The sequence below is a fragment of the Camellia sinensis genome, unplaced genomic scaffold, assembly GCF_055761805.1.
Source record: "Camellia sinensis isolate YWXY unplaced genomic scaffold, ASM5576180v1 Unanchor12, whole genome shotgun sequence".
NCBI lineage: Eukaryota > Viridiplantae > Streptophyta > Magnoliopsida > Ericales > Theaceae > Camellia > Camellia sinensis.
Window position 1 is genome coordinate 8,084,358 of NW_028128998.1, and position 16,243 is coordinate 8,100,600.

The 16,243-nt window shown below is 26.4% G+C and overlaps 1 protein-coding gene across 5 annotated transcripts in view; it reads right to left on the reverse strand.

Annotated features, from left to right (window-relative positions):
* LOC114311272 (inositol phosphorylceramide glucuronosyltransferase 1) overlaps positions 1 to 16,243 on the reverse strand; it is an 81,019-nt gene that overhangs the window by 32,056 nt on the left and 32,720 nt on the right. For 2 of the 5 annotated variants that reach the window (XR_003646424.2, XM_082911659.1), the window contains one exon: positions 3,150 to 3,408. The exons of 1 other annotated variant lie outside the window; for it this stretch is intronic. The gene's annotated coding sequence lies outside the window, so the exon portion shown is untranslated. Of the gene's footprint in view, positions 1 to 3,149; positions 3,409 to 12,875; positions 13,161 to 16,243 lie in introns of those variants that run through there. 2 more of the 5 variants (XR_014358023.1, XM_028257393.2) reach the window with 1 other exon arrangement.

Sequence of the window (16,243 nt, forward strand, 5' to 3'; positions counted from 1 at the left end):
CTAAAGTTAATTTTTTTTTTAAAACAAAAATTAGAAGATTAGGATTGGCATATTGAAACTCCCACAGGCCTTAGGGGTTAAAAACTCCGTTTTACTTAATATATAGTATAGATATAGATACTAGCATATCACCCGTGCTATGCACGGATTGTGTTTACAGTTATCTATATATGTGAATTGTGATTTTTGAATATCTTCTTTTTCTCTTTTTTTATATTATATTAAAATTTAATATTTTGATAATAATCATATGTATTGAACTTTTTAAGAATTTTTTTTTTATCCTTGTTCTTGATGCATTAAACTGTTATTATGAGGGATAATAATCATATTTGTTGTAACTTTTCAAGGAATTCATATGTGTTGGATTTCAAAGAATTTTTTTTATACTTGTTCTTAATACATTAAAGTGTTATTATGAGGGTAAGATTTAGGGGTTGGGAGAAGTTAATAAATGCTAAGATTTTTTTTTTTTTAAATCAAGAAATTTAGATTGGGAGATTGGAACTCTCACAAGACTTGGGTTAAAAACTCATTTTTGCTTAATATATAGTATAGATAGATAGATAGATAGAAAATATATAGATTTAAAATTTTGATAAATATACATAAAAAAATAGATAATTATATTATTAAATCATAATTCAAATTTAGATATATTGTTATTTCTTTTTGAGATTCATATCTAAATTCTTATATTCTTTATTTTTGTGTAGTTTCTATTTGTTTTTTTCTTTTTCAATTTATTTTAGATGGAGTTGTGGGTTTTTTTTTTTTTTTTTAAATTTAGTTTATCTATGGTTTCTATTTTTTTTAATTATTATTATTTAGGTAAGTTATGATGCGTGTTAAATATGTGATAGATATGTGAGTTTTATTGATTTAAAGTATCATAGTGAGAGATATTTTCAAATCAGATTTGTTTAGATAGACTTTATAGATTTTTAAAATTTAAAATTGGATATTGAGAGGCAAAAGAAATATTTTAACTAAATAAATAAAAATCTAATTTATTAATTTTATCTGTTTGTATATCTGATTTTTAATTTTTTTTTTGTTATGTTATAATATAATATATAAGATATACCCACAACTTTTATGAAAAATATTATCTGTTTTTTTTTTTTTTTTTGGAGGAGAAAAAAGGAATGTAAGTTTTAATTTTTTTTTTTTAAATTAGTGAGAGAGATTATGAAATATTTTTGTTATCTTCCTATTATTATTTCAAAAATAATTAAATAAATAAATCAGCCAATAGCTTTTTTAATCTATTTTATAAATTGAAAAATCAATAATTTTATAATGAGAGTTTGAAGCTCTTAGGAGGCTTCTTATTAGAAATCCTCTTTTTCCTTATATAATATATAGATATAGATATTTATATTTGTTTTAAATATTTTTTTAATATACAAATTAATTTTTTTAGATTTTTTATAAAAATAATTTAACAAGCTCATCACTAATCATAATGTATGGGTGAAGTTGAAAATGATACTGCAGTAACTATAAAAAAAGTCAAAAAGGTTTGTGGGTTGGGAGAAGTCAATAAATGCTGAGGTTATTTATTTATTTTTTTTAAATCAAAGAATTAGAAAATTAAGATTGAGATATTAGAACTCTCACAAAACTTGTGGGTTAAAAGCCCCATTTTTGTTATATAATACTAGCCTATCACCCGTGCTATGCACGGGATAATTATAGATATTTATATTTGTTTTAGATTTTTTTAATATATAAATTATATTTTTTAAGATTTTTTATAAAAATAATTTGACATTCTTATCACTAACCATAGTGTATGGAAAAATTGAAAAGGGTACTGTAGTAATTATATACGGATTGTATCTATAATTATTTGTATGATGGGATTTTAAATGCTGATCGGGGAATTGTATCAATAAATGCAGGCACGTGGAAAGACATTTGGATTGAGAAAAGTTAATAAATGCTAATTAAGGGATTTTGACAAAATCAATAAATGTTGAGTTTTTTTTTTTTAATAAAAAATTTAGAAAATTCAGATTGGGATATTGAAGATCCCACAGGCCTTGGGGGTTAAAAATTTTTTAATATATAAATTATGTTTTTTAAGATTTTTTATAAAAATAATTTAACAATCTTATCACTAACCATAGTGTATGTGAGAAGTCGAAAAGGGTACTACAGTAACTATACACGGGTTGTATCTATAATTATCTGTATGAGGGGATTTTAAATGCTGATTAGAGAATTTTGACCAAATCAATAAATGCAAGCATGTGGAAAGACACGTGGATTGAAAAAATGTAATAAATGCTGATCATGGGATATATAGCTGAATTGTGATTTTTAAATATATATTTTTTCTTTTTTATATTATATTAAAGTTTAATATTTTGATAATAATCATGTGTTGGACTTTTCAATGAATTAAATGTCTTATTTTTTATATTATATTAAAGTTTAATATTTTGATAATAATCATATGTGTTGTACTTTTTAAAGAATTTTTTTTATACTTGTTCTTAATGCATTAAAGTCTTACTATGAGAGATAATAATCATATGTGCTGGGACTTTTTAAGGAATTCATATATGTTGGACTTTTCAATGAATTTTTTTATACTTATTCTTAATGCATTAAAGTGTTATTATAAGGGTAAGGCTTGGGGGTTGTGAGAAATTAATAAATGCTAAGGTTTATTTTTTTTTAAATAAAAAAATCAAGAAATTTAGATTGAGATATTGGAACCTCCACAAAACTTGTGGATTATAAATAGATATAAATAAATAGATAGATATAGATATAGATATTTACATTTGTTTTTAATTTTTTTTAATATACAAATTATTTGTTTTGGAAAAGATACTGCAGTAATTATGAGAGAAGTTAAAAAATCTTGTGGGTTGAGAGAAGTTAATAAATGCTGAGATTAATTTTTTTTTAAAAAACAAAAAATTAGAAAATTAGGATTGGCATATTGGAGCTCCCACAGGCCTTGGGAGTTAGAAACCCCTTTTTATATATAGTATAGACTAGCTCATCACTCATGCTATGCACGGGATAATTATAGATATTTATATTTGTTTTAAATTTTTTTTAATATATAAATTATGTTTTTTGTAACGCCCTCAAAATAACAACAATAAACCCATCAGATAAGACATGCATTTACATATAAACTAACCACATTCTTTTATTCATTGGAGTTCCATTACATAAGTATTACATGTTAACATCATAAACAAAATGCCCTACGGGCTTACAGCTTTCCAAGTTAACACTTGGTTACAACAAAAGAGTACTAACTCGTTTACACATTAAGCCCTTGGCTTGAAGTTACATGTAATACATCAAAAGTAAAACGACAAAACATGTCCGCCTCTAGCCTCCCAAGCTATGTCCTTGGAGGTGGCATGCTTCCTGCACCTGAAAATGATATTCCCATATAGGGTGAGCCACAGCCCAGTAGAAATACACTAAACCAACCATGAACAATGACTAAAATATTAGCAATTGATAGATGGCCAACTCTGATACAATCACATAAATCACATATTTATGTCATACGACTTATGAGTCCAAGTTTCCTTTCATTTTCCCTTTTTCAACAGATAAGCATGCTAGCTCTATCATCATTTTCACAGATAAGTATAAAAACTATATCCCACATTCAGATAAGCATATAAGCTATATCCACATTCTCAACAGATATGTATAACAACAATATCTCACATTCACAGATAAGCATATAAGCTCTATCTTCATTTCTCTAGACAAGCATATGAGCTGTGTCTACGGAGTTCATCCCCTATCTTCTCCCAACACTATCCGGTTTAGAGGTACATCCCCTATCTTCCCCTAAACCGCGGAGTACATCCCCTATCTCCTCCTCTACACATAACGTATATAAACACATTGGTTCTATATACAATCACCCAATACATACAGTTAATGTATTCTATCAACCGTCAAGTTCCATGACACATTTCATTGATTAGTTTCAGTTTGCCTAATCATCATGCATTGTCTACAACAATCACGACTATCCTCCACCGATAGCCCAAAGCAGTTATTTCTAAACAGAAAATAAATGCACAAATGGATATTCAATCAACATTTCATTTCCTCATTTCTCACCATTAATTATCCCAATTAATTAAACAATGTAATTAGGTTGTTTATCCATAATTACCATTTCAACCCTTAGGTCCCATTTTCATCAATGATTCAACATTTATTCCATTTCTCCATGCCAAACATGCATCTAGGTTTATTATGAATAAAACCCCAACTTTTGTAAAATTACACAAAAGCCCCAAACTTTTACCAAATTACCAAACCAAGCTCAACATCTCAAAATACCAAAATTTAAAGACAAAATCCATAGAGAGGAGTAGGATATCCCTACCTCGAAGTTTAAGCCAAAAAGGAGATGAAGACTCGAAGATCAACGTGCTCCAAATCCAAACTTTTTCAGATTAAATCGAAGCTCTCAACGCCCTCTATCTTTTTAACAAAGGCTCTAGGCTAGATTCACACTCTAGGGAGATCAAATCTTAGAGAGAATGTAAGTTTAGAGAGAGGGAGTGTCGGACTTAGGTTTTGCTCAAAGAAAGGAAGTGAAAAAATGATGTTTAAAACGCTGCTGTCCGCTGATATAAAACACGCTCGCTCGAGCGAAGACTTGGTCGCTCGAGCGACCAGACACAGAAAACTCTCGCTCGAGCCAAGAAGTTCTCGATCGAGCGAAGAAAAACCCAGACCGCTCGAGCGAAGGAAGCTCGCTCGAGCCAAGAAAGGCAACTCTCAGGTCCAGAACCAGACGCAACACTACTCTCGCTCGAGCGACAAACTCCTCGCTCGAGCGAAGGACCAAAAATCTGGGCAGCAACACTAGGCTCCCAAACACAACCAACCTGTAACAAACCTGCCCAACACATCTTATAACTCAATATACAAAGTAAAGAGGATGCAAACTAGATAATAAACAACAACCAACATCCACGGACACATGTCCGGATCACTGTACAACAAGGGTAAACCCGGGATCGCTATATTTTTTAAGATTTTTTTATAAAAATAATTTAACAATCTTATCATTAACCATAGTGTATAGGAAAAATTTAAAAGGCTATTGCAGTAACTATGCACGGGCTGCATCTATAATTATTTGTATGAGGGGATTTTAAATATTGATCAGAGATTTTAACCAAATCAATAAATGCAGGCATATGAAAAGACATGTGGATTGAAAAAAGTTAATAAATGCTGATTATGAGATTTTGACCAAATCAATAAATGCTGAGTTTTTTTTTTTTAAAATCAAAAAATTAGAAAATTAAGATTGAGACATTGGAACTCCCACAAGGGTTGTGAGTTAAAAACTCCATTTTCCTTATATAATACTAGCCTATCACCCGTGCTATGCACGAAATAATTTTAGATATTTATTTTTGTTTTAAATTTTTTTTAATATATAAATTATGTTTTTAAAGATTTTTTATAAAAATAATTTAACAATCTTATCACTAACTATAGTATATGAGAGAAGTTGAAAACGATACTGCATTAACTATACACAAATTGTATCTATAATTATTTGTATGAGAGGATTTTAAATGCTGATTTGCAATAGGTATGTGAAAAGTTAAAAAGAGTGTGTGTGTATTGGAGAAGTTAAAAAGACTTTGAAGAATTTAATAAGTGCTAAGTTTTTTTTTTTTTTTTCCAAAAAAAATTAAAAAAATTAAGAAATTAAGGTTTAGATATTGGAACTCCAATAAAACTTGTGTGTTAGAGATAGATATAGATATTTATATTTGTTTTAATTTTTTTTAATATACAAATTATTTGTTTTGGAAAAGGTACTACAGTAATTATGAGAGAAGTCAAAAAGTCTTGTGGGTTGAGAGAAGTTAATAAATGCTAAGGTTAATTTTTTTTTTATAAAAAAAAAACAAAAAATTAGAAAATTAGGATTGGCATATTGAAGCTCCCACAGGCCTTGGGAGTTAAAAATTCCCTTTTACTTAATATATAGTATAGATTAGCATATCACCCGTGATATGCACGGATTGTGTTTACAATTATCTATATATGTGAATTGTAATTTTTAAATATTTTTTTTAAATGTCTTTTTTTTTCTTTTTTATATTATATTAAAGTTTAATATTTTGATAATAATCATATGTGTTGGACTTTTCAAGGAATTAAATATCTTTTTTTTAATTATATTATATTAAACTTTAATATTTTGATAATAATCATATGTGTTGGACTTTTCAAGAAATTTTTTTTATACTTGTTCTTAATGCATTAAAGTGTTATTATGAGGGATAATAATCATATTTGTTTGGACTTTTCAAAGAATTCATATGTGTTGGATTTCAAAGAATTTTTTTTAGGATAAGGGGTCACTGCTGTGCGTGAAGCACAGCAGTGACTGTGGTGCCTCCATTTGAGGTGTTTTATGGCCTTATTTTTATGATCCAAACTGTCCATGTTGTAGGGTTTGTTGAGTACTTCATGCCTACCAAAAATCATATTAATCGGATATCAACAACTATATGATCGAATTGCATATTATTTATGTTATTTCTCACAATAAAACTTATTATTTATATTTTTGGTTATCGATCATATAGTTGTTGATATCCGATTAATATGATTTTTGGTAGGCATGAAGTACTCAACAAACCCTACAAAATGGACGGTTTGGATCATAAAAATAAGACCATAAAACACCTCAAATGGAGGCACCACAGTCACTGCTGTGCTTCACACACAGCAGTGACCCCTTATCCTTTTTTTTATGTTTGTTCTTAATGCATTAAAGTGTTATTATGATGGTAAGACTTGGGAGTTGGGAGAAATTAATAAATGTTAAGATTTTTTTTTTTAAATAAAAAAATCAAGAAATTTAGATTGGGAGATTGGAGCTCTCACAAGGCTTGGGGTTAAAAACCCCTTTTACTTAATATATAGTATAGACTAGCCTATCACCCGTGCTATGCACGAGATAATTTTAGATATTTGTATTTGTTTTAGATTTTTTTTAATATATAAATTATGTTTTTTAAGACTTTTTATAAAAATAATTTAACAATCTTATCACTAACCATAGTGTCTGGGAGAAGTTGAAAAGGGTACTGCAGTAATTATACACGGATTGTATCAATAATTATTTGTATGAGGTGATTTTAAATGCTGATCAGGAGTTTTTTGACCAAATCAATAAATGCAGGTATGTGGAAAGACATGTGGATTGAAAAAAGTTAATAAATCCTGATCAGGGAATTTGACCAAATTAATAAATGCCGAGTTTTTTCTTTTTTTAAATAAAAAATTAAAAAAATTCAGATTGGGATATTGAAGCTCCCACATGCCTTGGGATTTAAAAACCCCCTTTTGTTTAATATATAATACTACCATATCACTCGTGCTATGCACGGATTGTGTTTACAATTATCTATATATGTGAACTGCGATTTTTAAATGTCTTTTTTTTTTTAACTGCCTTCTTTTTTTCCTTTTTTATATTATATTAAAGTTTAATATTTTGATAATAATCATATGTGTTGGACTATTCGAGGAATTAAATGTCTTTTTTTTATTATATTATATTAAAGTTTAATATTTCGATAATAATCATATGTGTTGGACTTTTCAAGAATTTTTTTTTATGCTTATTCTTAATGCATTAACATGTTATTATGAGGGATAATAATCATATGTGTTGGGACTTTTCAAGAAATTCATGTGTTGAATTTCAAAGAATTTTTTTTATGTTTGTTTTTAATACATTAAAGTGTTATTATGAGGGTAGGACTTGGGAGTTGGGAGAAGTTAATAAATGCTAAGGTTTTTTTTTTTTAAATCAAAAAATCAGAAAAATTAGATTTGGAGATTGGAGCTCCCACAAGGCTTGGGGTTAAAAACCCACTTTTGCTTAACATATAGTATAGATAGGGTGAATTGCGCTAACGGTCCCTATAATTTGGGACTTGTGTCGTTTTGGTCCCTGACTTTTCAATTGTGACACATTTAATTCTGAATTTTGAATCTTGTTCCAAATAAGGACAATTGAAGATATTATTTCGTTTTTTAAGGGCAAAACCGTCAATTTGATAAAAATAAAACTAATTTGACAAAAATAAATGTCAAAAAAATATTTTGAAATTTTTAAAAACTATTTCCACCCACTAAAGATAAAATTATATAAAATTAATAAATCTTTTAGACATTTATTTATTTATTTTATCAAATTAATTTTTATTATGTGTTTGGATGATAATCATGTAATTGGTGGTTATTTCTGTTTTCATTAAATTAGTTTCTATTTTTTTAAAAGTCAAATATGACGACAACTTTGATATCATTATTAAACCAATTCAGTAAATCAAAAAAAAAATCGAAACTAAAAATATTTCATATATTAAATTTATCGATTACACATTAAAAGTTTAACAACTATCCATTACATAATCATCATCTAAACATATAATAAAAATTAATTTGGTAAAATAAATAAATAAATGTCTACAAGATTTATCAATTTTACATAATTTTATCTTTGGAGTGTAGAAATAATTTTAAAAATTTTAAAAAAATATTTTTTTGACATTTATTTTTGTAAAATTAGTTTATATTTTATCAAATTGACGATTTTACCCTTGAAATTAAGCAATGATATCTTCAATTGTCCTTATTTGAAACAAGATTCAAAATTTATGGTCAAATATGTCACAATTGAAAAGACAGGGACCAAAGTGACACGAATCCCAAACTGTAGGGACTAATAGTATAATTTGCCCTATAATATATAGATAGCCGTGGTGCTATGTGCACCAATTAGTGTACTAACTAATGTACCAACATTAGTTATGATATTATTATTAACTCCACTCATTAATTACATCATAAATACCAAAAATCTCTTAAATTATTCCACATTATCAATATGGTTTTTCAACAATTGTTATTAACATTTTGGAAGAAAATATAAAACGTGCGAAATTAGAAAAACTAAACTAGGATTCCTAAGAAATTATTGAGATTATTGATATAATTTATTCACTTCTCTCATGTTTTCAATTTGGGGTTAATATGATTTTTCAATAATTGTTATTAATATTTTTGAAAGAAAATATACAACGTGCAAAATTAAAAAAATTAAACTACAATTCATAAGAAATTATTGACATTACTCATAATTTATTCATTCCCCTCCCCTCTCGCCCCGGGGGGGGGGGGGGGTTGGGTTGACGGATCATTGGAATTGCTAAAATTTTTACGTGAGTTGCATGTAATTATTTTCATTTAAAATGAGTAAAATAAATAAATAAAATAAATCAATAACTTTATAAATCTGTAATTTATGTAAATATATATGATGTTTAATTGTAACATAATCAAGTTACACCAGCTTTTATAGTAGAAACGATTACTAAATTAAAAAAATTAATAACTTAAAACTAAAGTGTAATTCTAATTATTTAATTTATTTTTCAATTAAATATATTCAAATAATGAAACTATATAAAAAAATTATTTTAAAAGTTGAATATAAAACATGTTGTGACATATGTATAATTTAAAATAAAAATCTTAAATATTATGCTATAAAAAAACTAACTTACAATAACTATATATGATAATTTTATATAATATTAAATTATAACATATAAAAAATATTAATAACTTATGTATTGATTAGCTAATAAAATTAACGTTCAAACAAAAAAATAAATATACAAAGAACGGATAAGGGATAGAAGAACTTTTTAATATTAAAAAAAATTCTTAGCATAATACTTCCCCAAAAAAATCTTAACATTATTTTTTTAAATAAAATAAATGATTTAATTTGATAGATGGTTGGATTGGGATGAAAATTGCTAAATTAATTAATGTGGGATTCTTTGTTATTAGCTATATTATATTAGAATTTTATATAAATAGGGAACCTAATACTATATATATGATTTATTAGTTATATCTTTATTGGGAAATTTATTAGAAAATTAAGTATTTGTATACCAATTATTTCATCAGACATTCTTGTATTTTACCCTTAAAAATATATTTTGAATCCTTAGCAACTTGATGATATAAATATTCACATTAAATAAATTTAACAATATGAATGTTTATAAAAAATGTCTAAGACCCCTTTTTTTTCCCACCCCCTTTGACCCCCCATCTCTCTCTCATTGGTTAGATTTTATTTTTTTATTTTTTTGTTTCCCTTGTCCTCCAATCATCACCTGCCACATGTTCGTGGGGGGTGGTGGGGGTGGTGATTGGAGGGGGTCTCCATCACTCCTCGAATGTTTATATTGATAGTGTGAATGTTTACATCGTGAAGCATTTACACTGTCAATGTGTGAACATTAATGTACGCTTCACCCTATTATTATTAGAAATATTTTGATAATTATTTAACCCATAGAACTTATTAGAATATAAAAAAATAATTTAAATTAAGTGAAATATAAATAGATAAAGAAGTATTTATAAATAAATGCCCATATTTTAATTATCATGTTACCTTTATTATATTTTTGTATCATTTTTTGTGTTTTCAATAAATTCTTTTTCTTTTTCAATCAAATACAATATCAGACTTCTCCTATTCTCAAGCAAAAAAAAAAGAAAAAGAGTTAATATGATATAATACATTAATTCCAATTTATGTTGGCCTTAACTCTTAATTTCAATAATTTATTTAATGACATGAGTAGATCTACCAACATAGAACAATACTATGTATATATATATATATATATATATATATATCAATCAATGTATTTACTAGTATATTAACTGATAATATGACATAATTTTAAAAGTTTTGGGTATTTATAATTTATATAATAGGTGGAGTCAGTAATAATGACATAACACTAGTTGGTATACTAGTGTGTACACTAATTTGTACTTTATAAATTTAAAAAAAAAATCATTATGATTATTTTGAAGTAATTTAATACTAGCCTATCACATGTGTTATGCACGAGATAATTATAGATATTTATATTTGTTTTAGAATTTTTTTAATATATAAATTATTTTTTTTAGGTTTTTTATAAAAATAATTTAACAATCTTATCACTAATCATAGTGTATGGGAGAAGTTGAAAAGGGTGTTGTAGTAACTATGCACGGGTTGTATTTATAATTATTTGTATGAACAGATTTTGACCAAAACTCTCAAAAGGCATGTGGATTAAAAAAAATTAATAAATACTGATCATGAGATTTTGATCAAATCAATAAATGTAAGCATGTGAAAAGTTATGTAGATTGAAAAAAATTAATAAATGTTGATCAGAAAATTTTGACTAAATCAATAAATGCTGAAGTTTTTTTTTTAAATAAAAAATTTAGAAAATTAGGATTGAGATATTGAAACTCCCACAAGGTTTATATATAGATAGATAGATATAGAATATAGATATAGATATAGATATAGATATAGATTTTATCTTGTAATATACATAAAATTTGTAAGTTAACTTTTATATTTATAACTTTTTAAATTATTAGTTTAAAAAAATTAAAAAATATATATATATATATATATTTAGTGTAATTCTGATAATTTGTATTAAAAAAAAGTTAAACCTGATTAAATGAGATTAAGGCCTTGTTTGTCATAATCTTAAAAAGTCAAAAAGTCACTATTCTATTTAAGTCACATCATCTTATTTAAGTCACATCATCTCTCTACCACATCACTTCAAACCCAACCCATATTTCATAAAAAGTCAAAAAGTACACTTAGAATATCTCAAACAACCCCTAAGTTATGACATACCTCTTTTTGTTAAGAAAATATACAAATTTAAAAGTTATAATTAAAACAAATATACTATTTTATTATTAAATATGAAGTGAAATGATATTTAATAATAATTAATATGATATTTTTATTATTAATCCAATAATTTAAGTTACATTTCATTTGATTTCAATTTCATAACTAAAAATACAATATGAATATAATACACATATGAATTTCTAGTCTTTATGAATAAGAATGTTTCAAAATATTTTCAAACTTTCATCATTTTCTTTTAATTTTTTTTAATCTAATTTGATTTTAAATTTGAATAAAATTTTGATTTAATATGAATTACTTTATTTTTTTTATTAAATTTTTATAAATTTTAAAAGAATTTTCATTCTTATCCCATTTTTTTTTCTTTTCACCAATTTTGATGGAAAAAAACATAATTTTCAACGTTTCATCTTTTTAAATTTTTATCAAATTATAATTGAATAAAAAAAAATACTAACAGTTGAAGATTCTCTTAATTAGGATTATAGTGAAATAACATCTTGAAATAGTCAAAGTTTGAGTATATGATAAATTGAAATGTATAATTTAATTAATTCTTTTTTCATATTTGTATAAAAATTGACACTTATGGCTACATCATTATAAGTTGGATTATGGAAAAAAATTTGGGGTGTCCAACATTTTCTATTTGTAAATATCCTACATATTAAAAAATGACAAAAAAAAATGAAAAAGAAATGTAACTTTTTGATATGTGATTTATCAGTTTTTTTATTTTTATTTTTTATTTTTTTTATGGACATAAACAATTGATGTTTCAATTTAAAAAATTAAAAAGTAAAAAAAAAAAGAAAAAAAGATTGGGTTTTTTTATATATACTATTAAGATGGACTATTTTAATCACATAAAAAAATAGAAATCATATTCAGAGATTATCCCTATATATTATGCTATTATATACAACTATAACTGTAATAAATTAACTATAATATATATGAAAAGTTATATTAAGCTTTCATTTTCAATTAATTGAATTATAATTAACAAACTAACAAATAGTAGTAATGGTCTAATGGGATAGAAAGAAGATAAAAATAAAGAAAACAATGATATTTAAAAGTTCTAAATTTACCTAATTATACAGAAATCTAATGTTATAGTAAAATCTTGAAGTCTCAATAAATTTTCACATTTTTTATAAAATAAAATGACAATAAAAAATATAAAAAAAAAATTTAATACCCATTTCTTTTAGCTCAATTTTATGGCTTTCATTGAAGAAAACAAAATCCGATGAAAATCCTTGGCATGGAATGGACATAGATATTTTGATGGCAACTATAATCACCAATAATTATTCTCTACCATGCAAACCTGTAAAGAAATACATAAACCTCACTAAAACCAAAACCAAAACCAAAATCAAACTAACAATAGAGAAAGCGAATCACACAGGGAAAAAAAAAATTAAAAAATAAATAAATTTATAGAGTGGAGAATGCTATCTCCAACAACTTAAACCTCACCTAACTCAATTTGTTAGCTCATCTGCCAGTGCTCGCAAAGTTTAGGAGTTGAGATGACTAATGAGATTATTCTTTAAATAAAACTTGAAAATTGATTAATTTTTTTCATTAAGTGATTTAAAATTTTGATATATATATACATCAGAAAAATAGATAATTATATTACTAAATCATAATTCAAATTTAGATATTGCCATATTTTTTTTTAGTTTCATATCTAAATTCTTATCTTTTTTTATTTTATTTTTGTATGGTTTCTATTCAGAGTTTTTTTTTTTTCAATTTATTTAAGATGGATTTGTGAGTTTCTTATTTTTTTTAAAAAATTTAATTTATCTGTGATTTCTATTTGATTTTAATTATTATTATTTAGGTAAGTTATGATGTAAGTTAGATATATGATAGACATGTAAGTTTTATTGATTTAAAATATAATGGTGGGAGATATTTTCAAATTAGATTAGCTTAGATAAACTTTAAAGATTTTTAAAACTTAAAATTGGATATTGAGATGTAAAAGAAAGATTTTAACTGAATAAATGAAAATCAAATTTATTAATTTTATCTGTTTGTATATTTGATTTTTGATTTTATAGTATAATATATAAGATATAGATGAATATCTACAACTTTCATAAAAAATGTTATTTGATTTTTTGGGAAAGAAAGAAGGAAGGCAAGTTTTAATTTTAATTTTGTTGAAAATCAGTGAGAGATATTAGGATGGAGAGATTATGAAATATTTTTATTATTAAATAAATAAATCAGTCAATAGTTTTTTTAATCTATTTTATAAATTAAAAAATCAATAATTTAGTGATTTAAAATTTTGATAGATATACATCAAAAAAATAGATAATTATATTACTAAATCATAATTTAAATTTAGATGTTATATCTTTTTGAGTTTTATAGCTAAATTCTTATCTTCTTTATTTTTGTATGTAATCATAATGTATGAAAGAAATTGAAAAGGGTACTGCAGTAATTATGAGAGGAGTCAAAAATGTTTGTAGGTTGGGAGAAGTCAATAAATACTGAGATTTTTTTTTAAATCAAAAAATTAAAAAACTAGAATTAAAATATTAGAGCTCTCACAAAACTTGTAGATTAGAAACCCCCTTTACCTTATATAATATATAGATAGATATAGATATAGATATTTATATTTATATTTGTTTTAGATATTTTTTTAATATACAAATGATTATTTTTTAGATTTTTTATAAAAATAATTTAACAATCCCATCATTAACCATAATTTATGGGAGAAGTTGAAAAGGGTGCTGCAGTAACTATGAGAGAAGTCAAAAAGGTTTGTGGGTTAGGAGAAGTTAATAAATACTGAGGTCATTTATTTTTTGTAAATCAAAGAATTAGAAAATTAGGATTGAGATATTAGAACTCCCACAAAACTTGTGGGTTAGAAATCTTCATATAGATAGATATGGTTTTTCAACAATTGTCATTAATATTTTGGAATAAAATATAAAACGTGCGAAATTAGAAAAACTAAACTAGGATTCCTAAGAAATTTATTGAGATTAATGATATAATTTATTCATTTCTCTCAGGTTTTCAATTTTATAACGATCCCGGTTTTCCCTCCAGTGGTTATTGTAATCCGGACTTGGTTCCGTAGATGTCAGTTGTTGTATTTGTTTCTTTCCGTCCTTTAATACTTTGCATTTGAGTTATAGGATACGTTGGGCAGGTTTGTTACAGGTTGGTAGTGAGTTTGGACCAAGTGTTGCTGTCCAGAATTCTGTGCCTTCGCTCAAGCGAGCTCTTTGTTTTAGATCTCTCGCTCGAGCCAGGGTTCCTTTTGCTCGAGTTGAGTTTTGTGTCTGGTGGCTCGAGCGAGAAGTCTTGCGCTCGAGCGTGCGTCTGCGTCTCATTTTGACCTGAGAGTTGCATTTCTTGACTCGAGCGAGCGAGCGAGCTGTATGTTTTGGGTTTCTTCGCTCGAGCGTGCTTCTGGGTTGCAGACCTGAAGCTTCGTATTGTTGGCTCGAGCGAGGCTTTCTACGCTCAAGCGAGGTTTCTTTGTGTTTGGTTGCTCGAGCGACCACTCCTTCGCTCGAGCGAGCTTTGAATATATCAGATCGCAGCAGCTTCTTCTTCATCACTTTTCTTCATCTCTTTTTCTAAAAACCCTAGAACGGCTGCTCCCTCTCTCTCTACATACCTTCTCTCTAAAAATCCACCTAGTTCTAGTGGTCTCCTACCCTAGTCCCTTTGTAAAAAGTGTGGAGCTTGGTGTGGGCTTCGTTTCAATCCAAGAAAGTTGGTGTTTGGAGCATTTTAGGATTTCACCTTCTTCTCTTTTTGGTCTCTCCATTTGAGGTAGGGATATCCTACTCCTACATACCTTCTCTCTAAAAATCCACCTAGTTCTAGTGGTCTCCTACCCTAGTCCCTTTGTAAAAAGTGTGGAGCTTGGTGTGGGCTTCGTTTCAATCCAAGAAAGTTGGTGTTTGGAGCATTTTAGGATTTCACCTTCTTCTCTTTTTGGTCTCTCCATTTGAGGTATGGATATCCTACTCCTTCTTATGGGTTTTGACTTAAATATTTGTCATTTTGATTAGTTGGTGTTGTTGGGTAATTTTGGAAAAAGTTAGGGTTTGGGTTGTAATTTATAAAAGAGGGGTTTTGTGTTCAATAACTCCATGTGTATTTAAGGCCTTGGACATATGAGTTTGAGAGTTAAATTGGTGGAATTTGGTCTTAGGACCAATATTTGAGAAAACGGGAAAATGCCCTAACTTTTGTAATAAATTAATTTGTATAATTAATTTGGGAAAAAAGTGAAAATATGAAATTGAGTTGATATCCATGAAATTGGGAAAATTATGAGATTGAAAGGTGTAATCACTCACCCATGAAAATGTCGATATTTTATCGGTGGATAAATTTACTATCTGTTTAGAG